The 23,098-nt window shown below is 21.8% G+C and overlaps 2 protein-coding genes across 9 annotated transcripts in view; both read right to left on the bottom strand.

Annotated features, from left to right (window-relative positions):
• Positions 1–23,098, bottom strand: part of LOC122511553 (peripheral plasma membrane protein CASK) — a 434,675-nt gene that overhangs the window by 215,216 nt on the left and 196,361 nt on the right. The gene's annotated exons all lie outside the window — the stretch shown is intronic.
• The window catches only part of LOC122511557, a 62,457-nt gene that overhangs the window by 14,707 nt on the left and 24,652 nt on the right, over positions 1–23,098 (bottom strand). The gene's annotated exons all lie outside the window — the stretch shown is intronic.

Raw genomic sequence — 23,098 nt, 5'->3', positions numbered from 1 at the left:
TTATGTAGAAGAGGAAGGAGTCATTCACCTTGGGTTGGAAATTTTTTTTTTTTATCAAAATTTAATTGATTGGAGAGATAATTGTGATATTTTTTGTTTTCTATTTAATTCTGAAAAACCCAAGGTGGATGACTAAGGAGTCATTCACCTTGGGTTTTTTCTTTGGGTTTTTTCTTCTATATAAAAGCAGAGAAAAATTTACAAATATTTTTAAACACAAAAAATTATGATTAATCAAATCCAACGAGTTAAACGCAAAAAACCACAATTTTATGGTGTTTTTTATGGTTTTTACCATGAAGATGACCTAGTCGCCAATTTTCACTATGATTTTCGTAATCAGGGCACAAAATTACGTAAGTATACCAAGTTCCAAAAAAATCGGAGGTATGTTGCTTTCGGAAGTGCACCCTTTTTATTTTATAATTTATAATATTTAATTGAAGAACTTACGAATAATGGAAATTTGTAAAATTGAATATTGTAAATAAATAGATTTTGAAAATTGTAGAAGAATAGAAGAATAGAATTTTAAAAAACATTTAATTATTTAATAAATAATTTACTTTTGTATTTAAATAATTGAATTCTCGTAGAATTTTCTAATAAAAATTGATTTGAAAATGAATTTTAGTTTAAATTTTGGATAATAATAGAATATGAAAATAATTTTTAAAAAGTTACAGTAACAATATTCTTATAATATAAAATAATGATTTTAAGTTTAACTCTTTAATTATTATGAAACATGAAGAAATCGATCACTTCGAGTCTTTGACTCGGAGTAATCGTTTTATAACAATATTTTTGAAGTTGATTAATTTCAAAAAGGTTTGAATTTAAAATTTTTGAAAATCTTAATTCCTATTAAAAAATAATAATAATTAAATATTTAAAAAATTAAAGATATTTGTAAATATATTTAACAGAACATTTTTCTCAATAGAATTTTTTCCTTTATTTTCAAAAAACTTTGAATTTTATTAAAACAATTGAAATTAAGAAATAGAATTGATGCAAATCATTTCCTTATGAAAATTGAGAATTTTCTACAAAAATATTTAAGAAACGGGAATATCTAATGTTTCTCTTCCCAAAAGAAAAAAATGAGTTTGTAAACAATATTGTTATTGAGAAATAAAAATTATGCATAAAATGGGTATATTTCCTACTTAATCAAAATTTTTTAACAATTAACAATTTTCTAGTATTTTTTATAAATAAGAGGAAGAATAATTTGCATAATAATTTAGATCAGTCAAACGAAATTTGTTATAGAAAAAAGCATATAACAAACAAAATGGGTATATTTTTTATTTGTTAATCATAATTTTTTTTAAATTTTCTAATTTGTAATATTATTTTATTATAAATCATGAAAAAATACTTGCATATTTTCGATTTAACAAACAATACGTTTTAAAGGAAAAAAAAACAAAAGCATACACAGAAGCTTGTTTTAGTATTATAATAAAAATTTGGAGCATATTTTATTAAATTAATTCAGACATTAAAAATGTCACATTGGAGAGAATCATTCATATAAATTAGATAATATAGTATCAGGAAATAAATAAAGGGCACATGAATATAAGCGGATGCAATGAGTGTTTCAGGAAAATTTCGAAATTATATGTAGTGTATATATATGAAAAGAACAAAATGCACTTTGCTTCATTTCCGATTCACTTAGAAAAGCAATCTGCAGTTCTTCACCTAAATTTCCTCTTCTCAGAGCAGTTGCATTCGGTTAACTCAACATCGTTGAGAAACTAGGAAAATGCAGCGCTTTCAACTTTCCAGATTTATCTCATTAAAGAAAAAGTTCGTCAGTTAATTTTAATTCCTCAAGGCCTTTTATTTTAGAAAACATATTATGGACCATTAGACTGATTGCATTATTATTTAATCTAGTTTTATAAATTTTCAAAGTCAAACAAAATTAGAAAGAAAACCTTCCATCTACAACTCCATTAAAAAAATTGACAATATTATTAAATCAGAACAAATTATATAATGAAAAATTACCATTTCAATAGAAATCTTATCTTTCACCGCGTCGACAATTAATAAAATACCAGTGAAAAAAAGGGGAAAAAGAAGAAACAGTTTGATTCAGTATCGAGAAAAAAATATATTCTGCAAAAAAAAATTGCTTTTTCAAGCAAGGACATTTGAAAGTAACACATGTTCCGATATTGATTTAACATTTTGTTACGCCAATAATAAATAATAAATGTAACGCTTCAATCATAAATGTTGAAAAATAAAGCAACAGCATAAAAAAAAGTTAATTATAATATTAAATTATAAAAATTCAATGGGAATCTTTATCATATTAAAATGCTTTTTCATCAATATTGATATGATGTATTGATAAAAGTGAACATTCACTTTGAGTTGTATTTATAGAAAACAATCAAAAGTTTAATTTAAAGCAAATGAGAATATGCCCTCAAGAAATTGTGATACTGATAAAGGTGAAGAGAAAGGGTTGATTCATTTTATTCAATTTCAAGTTTTCAAGGAAATAAAAAGAAAAAGATGTTACGTGCAGATGAAAAGCACTTCTCTCTTTCTCCCTTGACGGGATTTCATAAACGTTAAAAAATAAGGAATTTTTAATTAAAGAGTAAACTGAAAAATTTATTCTCTTTTAATTATAGCAATTCGTACGTCTCTAAGGAGATAAAGAAATAACTAATTAATTAATTAATAATAACCGATTTATAATTACTTAGTAATTCATAATTACTAATTTATTATTATTAACTGATTAATAATGTGTTATTTATCATTATCAAGTAATTGATATGAACTTATTTTTTATAATTATTATTTACATTCATATTTACATTAACAAATTGTCAATTTTGATAAACATTATTTTACAGATTTCTTAATAATTATAATAATTATTTTCTCGAATTATTATTCAACATAACCAAATAACCAATTCTTATAAATTTTATTGTTCCTAATCATATTTTTTTATAATGAGTACATTTTCTAATTATTAAGATTTCTAAATTTTAACTTACCGAAATATCATTTGTTCTAAAATTTTTTTTTAGAAAAGTTTTTCAAACTAATTTTAACTTTATCGAATTAACATTTCTTATAATACTGACTTCTCGCTCGTTTTTTTAAATAAAATTAGCAATTTTAAAAATAATAGAACGTAAAAATGTTTAATTCAAATTTTTTTTATAAAAATAAAATAAGAATTGGAATAAATAATTTTTTAATAGTATTATAATTATAATAATCATTTATTCTGACATAGGAAAATCAGGGAAAAGACAAGATTTTTTTTTTAGAATTCATAAGAAAATTCTGAATTTTTGTGTCTTTTTTGTTTGACTCAGAAAGTATAAAATTACCACGAATTCTAATACAAAACCTTCAATTTTTTCAATTTCTGACAAAAATTTCTTTTTAAATAACTTAAATCTTGAACAACTATCATAAAATAAATAAATTATTTAATGAATAATTTTACTTAAATATTTCAAAATTAATTCAATTTTAAAAGAGTTGCCTTTACAATTTTCATAAATACATGAACTTCAAACGGTTTGAATTTGAAATTTTATAAAATTTCAATGTTGAATGAATTTAATTAGAAATTTTAATGAACTTAGATTTTTGAAAAATTTTAATAATTCAGAATCTTCTAAAACTAGTTAAATTTGTCAATACATATTTAATTAATTATTAAAAATAATGAATTTATAGAAGAATTTAAGTGAAAAAACTAAAAAAAAACTTTTAAACTTTTGAAGAAATTACAAATAATTGCAGGAATTTAATTATTTTCAAAACTTCAAAAGTAATAAAATGTTTATCACAAAATTCAATTATGTTCAAAAACAAAAATATCTCGACAAAATACCTATTATTATGATTATAAATTAAAAAATTCTTTTTCAAAATTCAATTATTTCAAAAATTTTAATAAAATTTCAATTATTTTTAAAAAATTTCTTCATTTCAATGATTTTAAATATCTACTATTTTAATAAAATTACCCAAAAGAATTCGATTATTTAAAAACAATTTTAATAAAATTGTACACAAACATTCAGTTATTTTTATAAATAATAAAAATTTTACTGAAATTCCATTATTTTTATAAATAATAAAATTCTTAATTTTAAGAAACATTTAATTGTTCAATAAATTATTTATTTTTGTATTTAAATAATTGAATTCTCGTAGAATTTTTCAGTAAAACTTGATTTTAAAATAAATTTTTATTTAAAATTTTAAATAACAATTGAATATTAAAAGTATTAGAGCGTTGAAGAATTTCAATTATTTTTAATACAATTTTAACAAATTCCTTGAAAATTGCAACTGTTTTAAAAAATTTTATTAAAATATTTAAAATTCGTTAAAATAATTCAATAATTTAAAAATTTGTTAATAAAATTCTTTATAAGAATTAAATTTTAAGAAACTTTCAATTATTCACTAAATAATAATTTTAATCACATAATGGAGGAGCTGTTCTAATTTACTTTAGATAACCAAAGTTATCGCGAAATAAATGTTTTGACAATTTGATAGTCATTTATTTATTTAATATAAAAGGTAAAAGGTGCGGGAGAAAAATTGCAAAAGAAGCGAGAGTGTAAAAGAACTGAATCCGAGAGTCGAGTGTATTTGAATGTAATAATAATGATGAGAAATGTTAATTTGGTAAAGTTAAAGTTATACTTTGAAAAAAATTTCTAAGAAAAAAGTTTTATAATAAATGTTATTTGGATAAATTAAAATTTAGATATCTTAGTAATTAGAAAATGTAATGATTTTAAAAAAATGATTAGGAACAATAAATTTTATAAGAATGGGTAATTCGGTAATATTAAAATTATATTGAATAATAGTTCTAGAATATAATTATAATATAAAATTATTATAACAAATCTATAAAATAATGTTAATCAAAATTTTATTAGATATAAAGAATTTCGTCAAAATAAAGATACGGAAAATAAAAATTGGGGTCTATTCATGCTAATTAACTAATTCCAATTGACTATTCAATAATAATTGATTATTTAACAAAAATTATCAAAATTTATTAAAATAAAAAGAAAAATAATTTCTTAATTGGTTCGTTAGAAAAATAGATAGAAAAAATAATAAACTGAAAATTGTATGAGAAGTTTAAGTAAATGAAACATTTTAGTATAATCAATTGGAAATTTTGAACCAATTGAAATAAAGCAAGTTCAGGTGAAAAGCTGAATATTATTCCTTATTCAAACACATGGGTATATAGAGGAATGTCAGAAATGAAATCTAACATGAATATTGAAATCGAATGATTTAGTCAAACTTTACAGATTGAAACTATGCGTGTATGTAGAGGGTGGTTTGCGGCGTTATAACTTTCATGAAGGCAACGTACGTTTGTCGTTGCGGTATTGAATCTCACTCTCCTCTCACGTGAACTTTCAACGACCTAGTCTAGCCTTGGTTTTCTTCATCTAAGAGCACATAACAGGCGTACAGTTCGTAATCTGTAAAGTTGCAACCCGAGCTCTCTACTGGCTCGCTGTAAATTTGCCTTCAACCTTCGACCACATCTGAAACAGTATCTTTTGGCCGCAACATCTACTTGTATTGCCAACTTTATAACAGAAAAGTAGGCCAAATTGTTAGTTTCGATATAAAGTAATTACTCACACCGAAAAAAGTAAAATCCCTCCTCCAAAACTTATCCAAACTTTACTCTCATTTATCATCATCCTAAATGGGAAATTTTATTTTTAGAAACGAAACGAGTTGGACTAAATTTTCCAATCTCTCTAAATCTTAATTAGTGCACTAATTCCTGCACTAGTCAAAATTCTTACCAATATGTACATTAAAAAAAAAATTATTTAAATCAAATTGACGATTACTTGTCTATTATCAAATAAATATTTACTTGAATCAAATAATTTTTATATAAGTCAAATAAATGGTATTTGCTTCTAATAATTAATTTTATTGGTTAAAATACAATTTATTTGATTCAAGATAAATGTATTTGATTCAAGTGAATAATTAGTTGTAAGAATTTTCACTAACCTCAAGGCTTCACATTCATCTACTGAAATCAACTATTTACTACTTTTTTACAATTTGCTACTGTTTGGATAGGTTTTTATAGATTTTTGATACTAAAAGCTACTTTTTTTTGAGAATTTTCACTACTATATTCGCTGAAAGTTGGAATAAAAAAAATTTATTCTCAAAAACTTTAATAAATTTCTTAGAAACGATTCAATTATTTTCAAAAATTTTTCGAAATTCAATTCATTTCAATATCTAGGTACTATTTTAATAAAATTTCCCAAAATAATTCAATTATATAAAAGAATGTTTTTTTTAATTTTTCGCGAAAATTCAATGATTTTCAATACAATTTCAAATAAAATTTCTTAAAATAAGCCAATTATTTTCAACAATTTTAATAAAATTCTATATAAAAATTGAATTATTTTCACAAATAATACAATTTTCACAGGAATTCAATTATATTTAAAATATAATTTTTCATAGAATTTTTCCAACAAAATTAATTATTAAAAAAATGTTATTAAAATTCTTCGAAAGAATTCAATTGTTTTGAAAATTACTCTCGGGAATTCAATTATTTTCAATACAATTTTAATAATATTTCATAAAATGAGTCAATTATTTTTAAAAATTTTAATGCAATTCTTCGCAGAAATTTAATTATTTTAAAAAATTTTAATACAAATTCTATTTAAAAATTGAATTATTTTCATACGTATAATCAAATTTTCACAGTAATTCAATTATTTCAAATACAATTTTCATATAATTTTTCGAAAAAAATCAATTATTTAAAAAAAATATCTATAAAAATATTAAAAATTTTCCCAAGAATTTAATTATTTTCATAAATAATAGGTAAGAAATTATTGGAGTGTTTCAATTATTTTTAACACAATTTTAAAGTAAATTACCCGAAAAATTCAATTATTTTAAGAATTTTTGATAAAATTCTTCATATAAGAATTCAATTATTTTATTAATTATTTAATTTTTCATTCAAGTAATCGAATTCTTGTTGATCTTTCTATAATAACAATTGGTTTAAAACTAAATTTCAGTTAATATTTTAAATAATAATTGAATTCTATAAACGTTATAGCATGAAATTTAATAAAAATAATTAATAAGAAAAAACGTAAATATTTTTGATGAAAATTAGAAAAAAATAAGAAACTTACAATGCAGAATCAAATTTTTGTGAATCGACTAACACAAGTTTTTTAGTCGTCAAATTAAATTTTTCAATAACTACTTTTTTATAACTTTTCCGGTCTTGAAGCTACTTTTTTAGAATTAAAATTAATTATAAAGTGCGAAGACTAATTTTTATTTTTCTAGTAAAATATTACTGTTTGTTTTAGAATTTTTTACTTTCATTTTTAATTTTTTAGTTTACTTTTTTTACTATTTTTGTTCTCCGTTTCTTTTTTTGAGTAAAAGTTAGTGAAAATTATTATTATACAAATTTTTTTACTTTATTTTCCTGTAGTATCCAGCAAACAATAATTTTTAAATTGCAGAAAAAATTAATTAATCTGTTTCTGGGAGCGTTTTTGTACTCTTTTTTCTATTTCTCCATTTTTCTACGGTTTTTTCTCTTTTTTATTGAAAAAAAATATCTTTGCCTCGAGTGGTATTCAGAAGGAATATTAGAAACTTCCACGCAAGCAAGAGAAAAATATGAACCAGATACTATATTTTAACCCCAAAAAAAGAGACGATCGAGAATAAAGGGGGAAACTTTATAATAGCTAAGAAAAAGTAAAGTAAAACCATTATTTTTCTTTGACCAACAACTGAAAAGCTTCTTCAGAAACCAGATTCTTAAATAATATACGGAAAAATAAAATATTCTCTTTGTTATGAAGAAAGAAAAAGACCATATTCTTTATAAATTACGTAATCACAATTATTAACCTATATAACTGTATTCATATAAATAATACATAAAATTAATAATAATAAAAATAATAATAATAATTAATATTTGAATTTAATATTGAAATATCTTCTCTAAATTTGATTTAGTTAAAAATAAAAAGAGTAAAATAAAATAGATAATTAGTTATTCTATACTAAATTTCGACGAAGGAAAATGTCAGGTAAGATGTGAACTAAAATAATTAGTTAAATATTTAATTAAATATTATAAAGAAATCGTTCACTCCGAGTCTTCGACTCGAAGTGATCGACTTCTTCATGTTTTATAATAAAATAATTAAAGATGACCCAGTGATAAAATCATTATTTTATATTATAAGAATATATATATTAGAAAATAAAAATTTCAAATAATATTTATTTACTATATCAAATAATATCAAATAATAATATTTATTTATATATTTATTTATTTAAAATTTTTTTTTTTAAATCAATTAATTTTCAAAAAAGTTTTTCTACAATTTTCAAAATCCATTTATTTACAATATTCAATTTTACAAAATTTCAATTATTCGTAAATTTTTCAACTAAATATATATTAGAAAATAAAAATTTCAAATAATATTAAAAAAATTCAATTACACGTTTTCAAAAAAATTAATTTCAAAATTCAATTATTTCTAAAAATTTACGATATATTGTTTTTAATATTCAATTATTATATTATTAAGTGTTCAGTTATTTCTATAAATCTAAATGTTTTGAACAATTTTTGCGTAAAACTTGTCATTGAAATCATATGTTTCAAAGGGATCCGTGTAAATAATTAAATAAATAAATATCTAAATTTTAATTATATACAATAATATAAAATTTAAAAAAACTATTTCACGAATTTTATATTATTTCTAATTAAAGTTTATTAAAATTTACTAGAGTTAATGTAGAAATTCTATAGGATTGTTGTATATACCTGTTTCTGCTTTGAATTTACAATTCATTGTATATTTAACTGTGTAAATAAATAAACTATTTATTTGAAATAAATGTAATATTGAATATTAAGATAAGTAAACATAATTTAATCTCTGAAATACAAATTAATCATCTCAGTGTACACTCTCTACTGTGGAACATCATGGATCGAGAATTTAATACACATAATGTGCTTTGACCAGTAAATGGAAATTAATGCACGAAGATCATGGATGACATGAAAATGTAGGTTCAATGAAGCTTTATCGAGTAACAGATATTTTGTGTGAGCGAAGGACGAAGATAATAAATGTTGCTATCAAACATATTGTTACCGCCGAGGTAGTTACTTTAGAGGATTATGAGCATGTACATGGTAGCTGCCTCTACATATATATACATATTACAAATTTCAAAACAAAGAAATTTTATATACCATTTTTTTTCATTTACAAAATTACAACAATATAATAATAAATTTGCATGTAATAAATCTGAACTTGAAATCTAATTCAGTAAAAATGTCACTGATTTTAATTAATTAATTAACCAATTTTTCTCTGACGAATCAATGATTTTAACTAAATAGTCAGTTTAAAAAAATGTGTTAAAAACAAAAAAGAAGACATTTTTTATTAGGAAAATACCACTGATGATAAAAATAATAAAATAGTAATAATAATAAAATAATAAAACAATAAAATAATAAAACAATTAAATAATACAATAATTACGATAATAATAATGTCAAAGTAATAACGTAATAATAACATAATAATAAAGAAAAACGTCAAAAGCTAAAACATCACAGTAAAAGTGGAAAATTTAATTAAAAAAAACTTTTTTACAAAACTTACCAAATGTTTTCTCACAATATTATGCTTTAAATTCCTGAACAAGTATTTTATTGACAATTTATAACGCGGAAAATTAAAACGGACTTTAAAAAAATGAAAGTTTATTTCCTCTGATATTGCAGCCGCGTGTGTATTTTTATGTTCAACCGTAAATTAAAGTTCTCTAAATTTCCTAAAGGTATAATAGTTTACTAGACAAAAAAAACCAAAAATAACAAAGTTTTTTCTGCTTTCCAGGCAAGACAATAATTTAATTATTCTTGAACATAATTTTTAAAAATTCCTTAAAAATTGAATTATTTCGAGAAATTTTATTACAATTAATTATAATTAAATTCCTGCAAAGACTTTTATTATTTATAAAAATAATTGACTCCTTGCAAACGTTTTCGACAAATTTCATTAAAACTGCAATAAAAAATAAATAATCAATTAAATTTTCCAGTATAGAATTTTATTAAAATTTATTAAAAATCATATAAATATTAAAAAATTATAAAATCGTAAAATATATAATTTTTTAGCTTCATTAATTAAGAAAATTAAACAAAAAACCTATTAAAATAATGTTTGATTGTTTCTGATTTATGAAAAAAAGTATAACCATGTATTAAATTGTTTAAACAATGAAATGTTGTTATTTTCTTTTGTAAACTGCAATTCGGGATAGAAATTTCTAGTTGTTTCTCAATTGTGCAATTTTTCATGAGTAAAATAAAAAAATAAAATAAATAAAAATAAACAAATAAATAAAAAATAATTGATTTATTATAAATTGTTTAAACAATTAATTGTTATTATTTTTGTCATAAACTGTACTTATGGCTAGAATTTTTTTTTCTGTATTGTACATTATCTTGTGACTACAACATTCAAGTATTAAAGAAAAATTAAAAATTAATTATTTAAACGTTTTTTAAACAATTTATTTTGTCAATTTTTGAATGTACTGTGCTTAAAACTATAAATTCCTAGTTTTTTCTTAATTGTGTAATTATTTATAATTTAAACACTTAGGTATAATACAAAAACTAAAAATTTATTATTTAACCATTGTTTAATTTTGAATTGTTAAATTTTAATTGTTCAATTGATGTATTTCAAAAAACTAGAAATTTCTATCCCTAAGTGCACTTTATAAAAAAAAAATGATAGCAATAGATTGTTTAAACAGTTTTAAAATAAATTATTTTTTATTTTTTAACATCAGTAGATATTTTACTCATTAAAAATTGCAAAATTGAGAAAGAACTAGAAATTTCTAACCCTAAGTACAGTTTGTGAAAAAATTAAAATAATTAATTGGTTAAACAAAATGTAATTAATTAATTTTTATTTTTTTATCATTAATAGATGTTTTTCTCCTGAAAAATTGCACAATTGAAAAAAACTTGAAATTTCTAACACTAAGTACACTTTATGAAAAAAATAACAGTTTATTGTTTAAACTAGGTATTTTATTTATAAATTATTTTTTTATTTTTTATCATTAGTAGATGTTTTTCAATTGAAAAGTTGTATAATTGAGAAGAGACTAGAAATTTCTAGTCCTAAGTATAGTTTATGAAAAAAATAACAACAATTAATTGTTTAATCAATTTAATTTATAACATTTTTTTTCATCATTAGTAGATAATGTTTTTCTCCTGAAAAGTTGTACAATTGAGAAAAAACTAAAAATTTCTAGCCCGAATTGCAGTTTAAAAAAAAACAACAATTCATTGTTTAAACAATTTAATAAATTGATATACTTTTTAATAAATCAGAAACAATCAAACATTATTTTAATAGGTTTTTTGATTAATTTTCTCAATTAATGAAGCTTATAAAAAATATTTTTTACAATTACAAATATGATTTTTTTAATACTTATTGTTATTAAAAAAATGTTTAGAAACAAAAATTCAAAAATTGGACTCGAAAGATCAATAGAGAATTTTATTATGAAGATTTAGAAAAAAAGAAAAATCAATTTGATCGAAAATTGTGACCTGTAGAACTGTTTGAAACGAAAAAGTACTTTTTTCACCACTGTGCGCGCCTTATGAAATTAAAAATTATAATAAGAAAATAATAATAAAACAATAAAATTATTTATAGTAAATAATATTTTCTACATTTTACTCCACAATATTTCATAAAAAGTTGTACTTCTAATTTCGATTACCTCAACAAAAAGGGAAGAAAATTCAATATAAAGAAGAAACTTGTGCGACAAGAGAGTTGTGTGCCATTTACAAAATACTTGAAGTATATTATCAAGAAAAATTGTCAAATTTTTTTTGTGAATAGAAGAGAAAATTTCAGGAGCGTCGAAAAATGACTTTAAATATTTACTCGAGAGTGATGAGGAGTGTGTACTTGTAGCAGTACCACAAAAAAAGGAGAAAAAAAGGATAAGAAAAACCTCAGCAGACGGAAAATGTCGTCTAGTGGTCCAGTCATGTTGCGGTTGGGAGGGTGTATAACATAGATATATATGTCTGTATAGAATTTATGTACATCTATGTATACATATATATATGTGTGTGTATTTTTGTGCACGTGTATATAAGGGGAAAGATGGGACAACCAGCAGCCATGGCATGGCATTGAGAGCTTTTCTTTTTCTTTATACACGATGGCTAATGTATTCTATTGAAAGCGGCGCGCACGGCAACTGAACCAACAACAATTGCCGTGTTTTGAATAATGAAAATGACATCGCTGCAGTCATGGATTGCACGGAATATAGCTTTCTCTCTCTCTCTCGCCTGTTTCAACAAGCCGGCGGCAAAAATTACACGTGTTACTTTCGCGCGGACAGCAAAACGTATCTCCGTCTGCCAGGAGCGTTGAATGATTTTTCACTCCTGATAATATACACTATGTCCATTATAACTTTTTTTTACCAAAATATAGATGATTCTCCTGAGAGGAACCGGTTTTTATGTAAAAAAAATTGAATTTTTAAATTTCCTGAATTGTTTTTCACAAATAAGTTCTGTAGACGTTCAAAAATAAGAATGTACGTTGCGCAAAATTAATTATCAAAATACAACGTCTCCAAAAACTTGTTAATGTTAATTTATATTTTCCAGAGTTTATAAAGTGGAAAACAATTTCTAAACGTATTTCAATATGAATAATTAGGAATAATAATATCAATTCTAAATATAAAAAGTTTATAATAAATATAGTTCAAAAATAATTTATTGTTATTATAATTAACTAAATTAATGAAATAAACAACCATAAACCGAATTAATTAATTAACTCAGGAATTATAGTAATTTTGTCATGTAATATTTCGGTAAAATAGGGAACTTTATTTATTAAAATCGTAATTCAGTTTGAAAAAAGGGAATTTTTCAATTTAAGTAAAAAATAATTGTACCAGCATTAGCTTAAAAATATATTTAAAAAGAGATTTTTGCAAAAAGGAAAAATATTATTTCCCGATATTTTTGTTAATGTAATTAATTATCAATTCCATAAAAAATCAGAATTTCTAAATTTTCCCTTTGATTATTATCTTTTAGTTACATTAATTGAAATATATACCTAAGTTTACTTACGAAATAAACTCGACAGAAAACATGTTGTTTAACTCACCTGAAACAAAAAAAAAAAAAAAATAGTTTATATCAGAATTATTGTTATGAAAAATAGAAACGAAAACAAATAATTTATTTTTTATATATATAAATTTTTATATTTATAATATTTATAAATAACTATACATATGTATTTATAAGATATAAGTTTTTTAAAGTTAAAAATTATTAGTTATAAATATAGTTTCATAATTATAATTGATAAATTTATTAATTACAATTTAAGTAATCACACTGATTTCTTTGGGGAATATATAACAAAAAAGTTAACAAGTGTTTAAAAATGAAAAATACTAATAATTTGCAACAATTCGCGAGCGCCTTACTTCTCACTCACTTTTTTTTAAAATAAAATTAGCAATTTTAAAAATAATAGAACGTAAAAATTTTGTATTCAAATTTTTTTTTATAAAAATAAAATATGAATTGGAATATAAAGTTATAATATTATTATACCTACTTATTAAAAATAATGGATTTATAGAAGAATTTTAGTTAAAAACACTAAAAAAATTAAATTTTGAAGAAGTTACAAATGATTGCAGAAATTCAATTATTTTCAAAAGTAATAAAATTATTATCACAAAATTCAATTATGTTCAAAATTTACGAAAAAATCTCGACAAAATCTTAATTATTTCTTTACAATTAAAAAAATTCTTCTTTAAAATTAAATTATTTTCAAAAATTTTAATAAAATTCTTATCAAAATTTCAATTATAATATAAAATTGATCACTCCGAGTCTTTGACTCAGAGTAATCGTTATCTTTATGTTTTATAACAATATTTTTAAAGTTGATTAATTTCAAAAAGGATTGAATTTGAAATTTTTGAAAATCTTAATTCCTAAGGAAAAATAATAATAATTAAATATTTAAAATATTTAGAATGGAAATTATTGTTTTCGAATATTTTTACAATTAAAGATATTCGTAAATAAATTTAACAGAACTTTTTTTTCAATAAAATTTTTTCCTTTATTTTCTAAAAATAAAAAAATTTTCAGTTTCATTTTCAATTAAATTTTCTAATTGACTAATGTAATTTATAAACATTTTTTTTCCTTTATTTTCAAAAAACTTTGAATTTTATTAAAACAATTGAAATTAAGAAATAGAATTGATGCAAATAATCTCCTGATGAAAATTGAGAATTTTCTATAAAAAATATTAAGAAACGGGAATATCTAATATGTTTTTCTTCACAAAAGAAAAAAAATGAGTTTGTAAACAATATTGTTATTGAGAAATAAAAATTATGCATAAAATGGGAACCTATATTTCTTACATCTTAATCATATTTTTTAAAAAAAAGTTCTAATTATAATAAAAAATAAATGTACACGTCTATCGCAAAACAACAATCTAGAACAGATATTTTTTTCAAAATAAAATATAGAAAAAAAAGAAAAGTCACGATTTTTATATTATCTCTCCATATATAGTTAATCCCTCTTTTGTTACAGTCACATTGCCGATATTTCATGTTGACCCTCTTTTCAACAAAAATTTTATTTACTTCTATAGGTATATAATAATATTTTTGTTTCTCATATCAGGTACAAACAATGCTTGACTAAACGAGATTTTACATATTGAAAATAATTTTTTTTGTCTAATACATTGTTATTTATTATTTATACAAATATTAAAATATATTGTTTGACATTGAATTGAACTACTAAAGACGAAGTATTTTGTTTGACCTGATTAAAACTAATTTTTATTACTGAAATTTAAAAATTTGTAAAATAAATTCTAAACTTAAATGTCTGACTAAACTCGAGGTGTACTACTGATGTCAAACTATATTCCCTGATTGACTACAACTTTTACTTCTGAAAAATTAGTTTTTAAATATTTATTATTTATACGAACTTTAAACTAAACTGTATGCCTTGTTACGTCTGAATAAAAATATTTGCAACCACTGAAATTTGCGACTTTTTAGTTTGAATCCCAAACACATTGTCTGACTAAACGTGAGTTCTACTACTTAACTGATATCAAATCTCATCAAGGTATTTTATTATTATATATAATAATTATAATTATAAAATTATATATAATAATAACCTAAAGAAGTGTATTACTGAAAAAACAATTTTTAGAATTCGTAACAGTCGCGTATGACTTAAAATTACTTTTACTACTGAAACATAAACTTTAAGAATTATTCAAATTTTATACATAAACATATTGGCTTTGGCACTAATAAACACATTTTATAAAAATTATCAAAGTGTAAATAAAAACGCCAATTTATTCTTGTTGATAAACGAAGAAATTAATTTTTCATGTCCCATTCATTACAGTATCTGCAATCTATTATTTTTTTAAAAGCACATGGGACTTAAAATTGTCCGCTCTACACGGTGAATCGCCAATTAACACATTAAATATGTTTTACAAATAATAAAATGAGTGTCGCAAAATCGATTACCAAAATTATTGAATTACTTTTCACGTAGCATTTTCCTATATATATGTGAAATAATGTGATAGCAAAATTTCCAGACCATAAAATTATTTTGTGTTCATCGAATGAACAATGCAATTCATAAATGTCGGTAGTAGAATGGATTATTCTGTATTAATTCCTATTGTTTTTCCTCTCTATTTTTGTTCAGCTTGGGTTTCGTCGAGGAAAAATATATTCTGGGGTTTAGTGCGTTTTATTAATAAATTTTATTTAAATATATAAAATTATAATTAATCTCATTTATTGTTCGAAATATTCGCCGGGAAAAAGCAGTTTCCAGTGTTTTTTCACAAAAGGGAAAAACTGTAAAGTAGCTCTTAATATTAAATAAGAGGCGCATAAATAGACTCTAATTTTTATTTTTTCGAATCTTTATTTTACCGAAATTATTTTTATCTAATGAGAATTAATTAATTTATTTTTCATAATTATTATTTACATTAAATGTTTACATTATCGTATTGACAATTTTGATAAACATTATTTTAATGATTTGTTAATATTGACTATTAAAATGGGGCAATAGCGAAACGAATGAACTGAGACACAGACTTAAATGAAATACAAATAGCTTGATTTATTGATAAATGAAATGGTTTACAAAAGCAAACAAGTATACTCTAGGACAGAGTGAAAACGACTGTACACGACTGTGTTTAGTTCAGTGAAAAGTAAAGCGCCGTCTATAGGCCAAAAATCACAGGTTGGATCGCGGTTTAAATTCAAATTTCCAATAGTTAATAATTATAATACAGAACAAAGATATGTTTTTTAAACTAATTTTAACTTTATCGAATTAACATTTCTTATAATATTCTTTTCGCCTAATCATTCTTTTTTATAATTACTATATTTTCTAACCTGTATGATTTCTAAATATAAATTTAATGAATTATCATTTCTCATAATTATTATTATATTGAATTAGTATTTTTGAAAATTTTTATAATTTCTAATAGGTAATTTTTATACGATTTTCTTTATTGTATAACAATTATTTTTTTATAATTTTATTTTATTCGAATAATTATTTTGCATAACTTCTTCATTATCTAAAATTCCTTTTTAAATAATTTTTTATTTCTCGAATTTTTATTTTTCCTATTACTAATATTATCTAATAAATTATTACTTATTATAATTTTTATTTTTCTTAATTCGTATTTAACATAACCACCAATTTTCCAAAGTTTTAAATTATTTAATTTATAGCTTTTTGGATGTTTTGTCGATAAAATGACAATAGGATGAAAATTGTTATTCTGTCAAATAAAGATTCGAAAAACTATAAATTAGAGAAATTTAAATTTAAATCTTCAAAACAATGGATATTATGTCAAATACGAATTAGGAAAAATAAAAATTTCAATAATTAATTATTTTTAAAAATAAATTTTACATACCTAAAAAACTGTTCTATTACATTTAATTACAAATTGTTTCAATTGTCAAATTATTTCAAAACACCAATAAATTTGTTTTTAAATAAATATTAAATCATTATTATTATTCCAAAAAATTTCGAATTCAAATCTTTATGAAATTCATCAACTTATAAGAATACATATATTATTATAAAACATGAAGATATCAATCACTCCGAGTCTTCATGTTTTATAATAATTTAAATTTCCATGAAATTTTTCAAAAATAAAAATTAAATTATTTACAAAAATTTTAATAAAATCCTTCGCAAGAATTCAATTATTCTTACAAGTCATAAAATTTTTTACATGTATACAATTATTTAACAAAATGTAATAAAATTCGTTCTAAGAATTCAATTATTTTTATATAAATAATAATAAAATTCTTCACAGGACTTTAATTATTTAAAAGAAATGTAATAAAAATTCTTTACAAGAATTGAATTATTCTTATTTCAATTAAAATTGTATTAAAAATAATTGAAATTCTATGATGAGTTTTTTATTCATGAATATAATTAAATTTCGGTAAAAAATTTTATTATTTATGAAAATAATGTAATGTTTGCTTTAAATTTTATTGACACTTTTTTTAAATAATTGAAATCTTTTAAAAAATTTTATTCTAAAATAGTAGATATTGAAAATGATTGAATTGAGGAAAATTTTTGAAAATAATTGAAGTTTGGAGAAGAATTTTATTATTTTTAAAGATAATTGAAATTTTGAAGTGGCATTTTTAAAAATTTTTGAACATAATTGAAATTTTGACAAGAATTTAATTAAAATTTTTGAAAATAAATTGAATTTCTGCAATCATTTGTAACTATTCTTCTAAATTCAATTTTTTCCAGTTTAATAAAAATCCTTCACTTTTCTCTGATTTCTCCGATCTATGACAACCCTGGAAATGTGAAAGTATTTTTAAAATAAAAAACTTGCAGAATTTCCATGGAAACTCCACGGAAATTCCATGGAATTTCCAGGGGGTACTTCCATGGAATTTTTCGACTTGGGAATGTTTACCAAAATTGACAATTCGTTAATGTAAACATTAATGTAAATAATAATTATAAAAAATAGGTATTTTTAGAAATGATAATTCGGTGATTTGAAAAGAGTATTAAAAAATATTCTCTCGCAGTAATAAACATTTTGTCAATCGGTCATTCGAAAACATAATGTTTCTGTAAATTATTATTTCGATTAAAACTAATTATAATTAATTAATGTGCTTAGAATACATTTTATTTGTATTTTTTACTATTTATATATTAAAAACTCAACTCAAACTTATTATTTGATCTCTAAACTAAAAATTGTAAAGAATAGAAAAAAATTAAGCTCAAATATCAACAAAGTAATTCTTTTTAAGCTTTATTAAAAAGTTCCATGTAGGGAATTTTCCTAAAAATAAATTTTTTAAATAAAAAGTTACCGTAGTCAAAAGTTACCACTTCGTGGAGAAAATCACCCATATATGTATATTAAAATGTAAAATATAATTTTGAATCTCGCCTTTAATGAAATAGCATGATCAGAAATTGAAATACTTGATAAACGATTTGTGTTGTCCGTTACCAATGATAAATGTCTCGTATATCATAATTTCTAGCTTGAATTGCAATTGTTTATGTTTCAATAAACATGAGGCGAATTTCAGTATGACATTATTAATGTTCTTGAAAACAAATATCTGACAGAAAGGAAATATCTTCCCCGTATAAATAAGTATATTTCATTTTCTGTTAATACAAAAGACGAACGCTAGTATACATGATTATTATAGTCAAATAATCATTGACTAATTGTTTCCATAAATATAGAATAATAATCATTTGCAAAATTGACCTGATAACGCCAAGTAAAATGAAAAGGGGGTCATTGTTTAAGCTTTTACCTTTATTATCTCCCGCTAACCGTTTTCTATGCAACTCTAATTATTTCCGAGCATGACAGCATATATATAAGCAATATACATATACACCCACAGGCCATAGACGACTGCTACGAAATATCCTTTGTTCATTCGATGCAATACATTTTCGTAAAACACTGCCAGTGTGTGTTCGAACTGTAACGAGGAACGCGTCGCTGACCACAAAGGGGCAACTCACTAAGCCTCACTTTAAAATTTTACTCTGTTGTTTAACACATGAAATTCAATTTTCATTTTGTGAATTCAATTCAATTCAACTGGAAGTAAATTTCATTTTTTATTCTGTTAGTTTCGAAAAGTTGTTTTATTACCTACTGTAAAAAATAAATATAAGGTTTGATATTTTTTTACATATCATTTTCTATGGCATTTTATTTTATAGTTTTCTTTTGTACAAAAGAGAAATATTTATTCAATGGATGTACCTTACAGCATTTTTATCCTTTATTTCTTTCTTTTTTTCTTTTATTTATTTTCTTTTTCTAAATTAATTTTCTGCAAATCTGCACAGGGGTTGATACTTTTGTAGAAAATTTTTTATTTATTTTGTTCGATATTATGTGAAACTACATTTTGTTCAAGTACTCGAGTCAATGGCGTTGTTTTGTGATAAACAATTAACTTGGAAGACACATTTTTTTCTAGACAGGTGGCAATGTCCCGTTTTCCTCTATGCGATACATATATATGTGTGTTAAATCGAAGGCCATTTAATTATGACGATACTCGGGCATATTGATTCACCTCTATTCGTATCACTTCCATCCCACTCGAACCCACGCATATTCTATACTCCCGAAAAGCCCCATACTTTAATGGTTCTCGCTTAATACAAAAAAGGCATTCAATACGATATTTTTATTTAACTAAAACTACCTAAAGATAAAAAAAAATTATTTTTTACTTCAGCTGGAATTTGTAATTAATTAATAAACAACTAGCAACAATTCGTGCGCGGCTGAGACTTCTCACTCACTTTTTTAAATAAAATTAGCAATTTTAAAAATAAGAAAATTTTATAATTAAATAAAATATGAATTGGAATATACAGTTTTAATATAATTAAAATTATAATAATCATATATTCTGACCTTGGAAATTCAGGGAAAAGTCATGAATTTTTATTAAAAGTACAGAAAAAAATTAAATTCTTGGAATTCATAAGAAAATTCTGAATTTTTGTGTCTTTATTGTTTGACACATAAAGTATAAAATTACCACGAATTCTAATACAAAACATTCAATTTTTTCAATTTCTGACAAAAATTTCTTTTTAAATAACTTAAATCTTGAAAAACTGTCATAAAATAAATAAATTATTTAATGAATAACTTTACTTAAATATTTCAAAATTAATTCAATTTTAAAAGAGTTGCGTTTACAATTTTCATAAATAAATGAACTTCAAACGGTTTTAATTTGAAATTTTATAAAATTTCTAGCTTGAATGAATTTAATTAGAAATTTTAATGAACTTAGATTTTTGAAAAATTTTAATAATTCAAAATCTTCTAAAATTAGTTAAAGTCAAAATATATTTAATTAATTATTAAAAATAATGGATTTATAGAAGAATTTTAGTTAAAAACACTAAAAAAATTAAATTTTGAAGAAGTTACAAATAATTGCAGAAATTCAATTATTTTCAAAAGTAATAAAATTCTTGTCAAAATTTCAATTATTTTCAAAACTTTTCCTCAATTCAATGATTTTCAATATCTACTATTTTGATAAAATTACACAAATGAATTGAATTATTTAAAAATAATTTTAATAAAAATTGTGCGCAAACATTTAACTATTTTCATAAATAATAAAAATTTCACAGGAATTCAAATATTTACAAATTTTTTATAAGTTTCTTCCAAACAATTTAATTATTTTCAGAAATAATAAAACTCATCACGGAATTTCAATTGTTTTTAATACAATTTTAATTAGATTCCTTGAAAAATGTAACTAAATCTAAAGAATGTTATTAAAATTCGTCAAAAAAATTTCTTTATAAGAATTAAATTTTAAGAAACATTCAATTATTCTATAAATAATTTACTTTTGTATTTAAATAATTCAATTCTCGTAGAATTTTCTAATAAAAATTGATTTGAAAATGAATTTTAGTTTAAATTTTAGATAATAATAGAATATAAAAATAATTTTGAAGAAGTTACAGTAACAATATTCTTATAATATAAAATAATGATTTTAACACTAGATCCTCTTTAATTATTATAAAACATGAAGAAATCGATCACTCCGCGTCGAAGACTCGGAGTAATTGTTTTCTTTATGTTTTATAACAATATTTTTAAAGTTGATTAATTTCAAAAAGGCTTGAATTTGAAATTTTAAAAAATCTTAATTCCTATGGAAAAATAATAATAATTAAATATTTAAAAAAGAAATTATTGTTTTCAAAAAATTTTACAATTAAAGATATTCGTAAATAAATTTAACAAAACATTTTTTTCAATAAAATTTTTTCCTTTATTTTCTAAAAATTCAAAAATTTTCAGTTTCATTTTCAATTTAATTTTCTAATTGACAAATATAATTTATAAACATTTTTTTCCTTTATTTTTAAAAAACTTTGAATTTTATTAAGGGTTCATACCACTTATCACGCTTGTAAATGAAGCTATTTTCTAGAATTTTTTTACGATTCCTATGAATTATATTGATCTGCATCTTTTTTTAGTTCAATAAATACATTCTTTTACTTTATAAAAAACCTTATTTTATTAAAAAAATATTATTTGTTTATTTAAAATTTAACAATACTTTTAGACCTGCTGAAAGCTGCTCCGACGATATCCACACATGTAACGAAGATTTTCGTAAACAAATTTTGAAAAAAATATATTTTGAGTGCTGGGATCTGTCTAAAAATTTTACACCACATTTTTAACATATTTTACTTTCGAAATCCGTAATAAAAAAATTTCTATTTTTTGAAGTTGACAAAGTGGTATTTAAAAACAATTTGTTATAGAAAAAAGCATATAACAAACAAAATATGTATATTTTTTTATTTGTTAATCATAATTATTCAAAAATTTTCTGATTTGTAATATTATTTTATTATAAATAATTAGAAAATACCTGCATATTTTCGATTTGTCAAACAATATTAAAAAAAAAACAAAAGCATATACAGAAACTAACTTCAAACAGCATTATTATTAATTTGTAGAAAACTCGCTTATTTTTCTTCATAACAAATTGAGACAAAAAATTGATTCGCAACAATTTTGAAACGTTTTTTGCCTCAATTTGATATCCTTAGAAAAACAGTGATAAGAAAAAAAAGACTATTTGCAAGAAATAAAAGAATTTCTAATTTGAAAGAAATGATACCACTTTATTGCAGAACGAAAATAAAATTTCCTCCTTAAAAATTTATTGTATAAATAAACAGCTATCGATCACGTTGTATAAATGTTGTTTGATCACAATAAAAATTGACATTTATTTTCTACTTTTCTCGCTATAAACATTCTCAACAACCCGAAACTACTAGTCGACTATATATATATTCGAATGAACGGCAAACAATTTGAACAAAAGAGATCCTTAAAGTGACAAACTGACTACAAAGGACTGGCAAAAGGAAGTCGGTCAACTATAATACATAGCTAGAAACATTGGATAAAGATGAAAAAAAAAAACAGAGAATATACTCTAAGAAAATAAGATTCAATTCAAAAACTTTATAGGACTCCTATTTTAGATTGTATCATATAATCTTTCAAAAAGAATAAATGACCCAAGAAACACTATATTCTTTCAAGAAATCCATTCATCTATTCAACTCGTTTAAAGCCAGCAAGCACGTAACCTGCATACAATTTGTCAAGAT

Source organism: Leptopilina heterotoma, unplaced genomic scaffold (assembly GCF_015476425.1).
Source record: "Leptopilina heterotoma isolate Lh14 unplaced genomic scaffold, ASM1547642v1 Lhet_87, whole genome shotgun sequence".
Classification (NCBI taxonomy): Eukaryota; Metazoa; Arthropoda; class Insecta; order Hymenoptera; family Figitidae; genus Leptopilina; species Leptopilina heterotoma.
The sequence above is the reverse complement of the archived record's forward strand: the minus strand, read 5'-3'. Positions and strand labels throughout refer to the sequence as shown.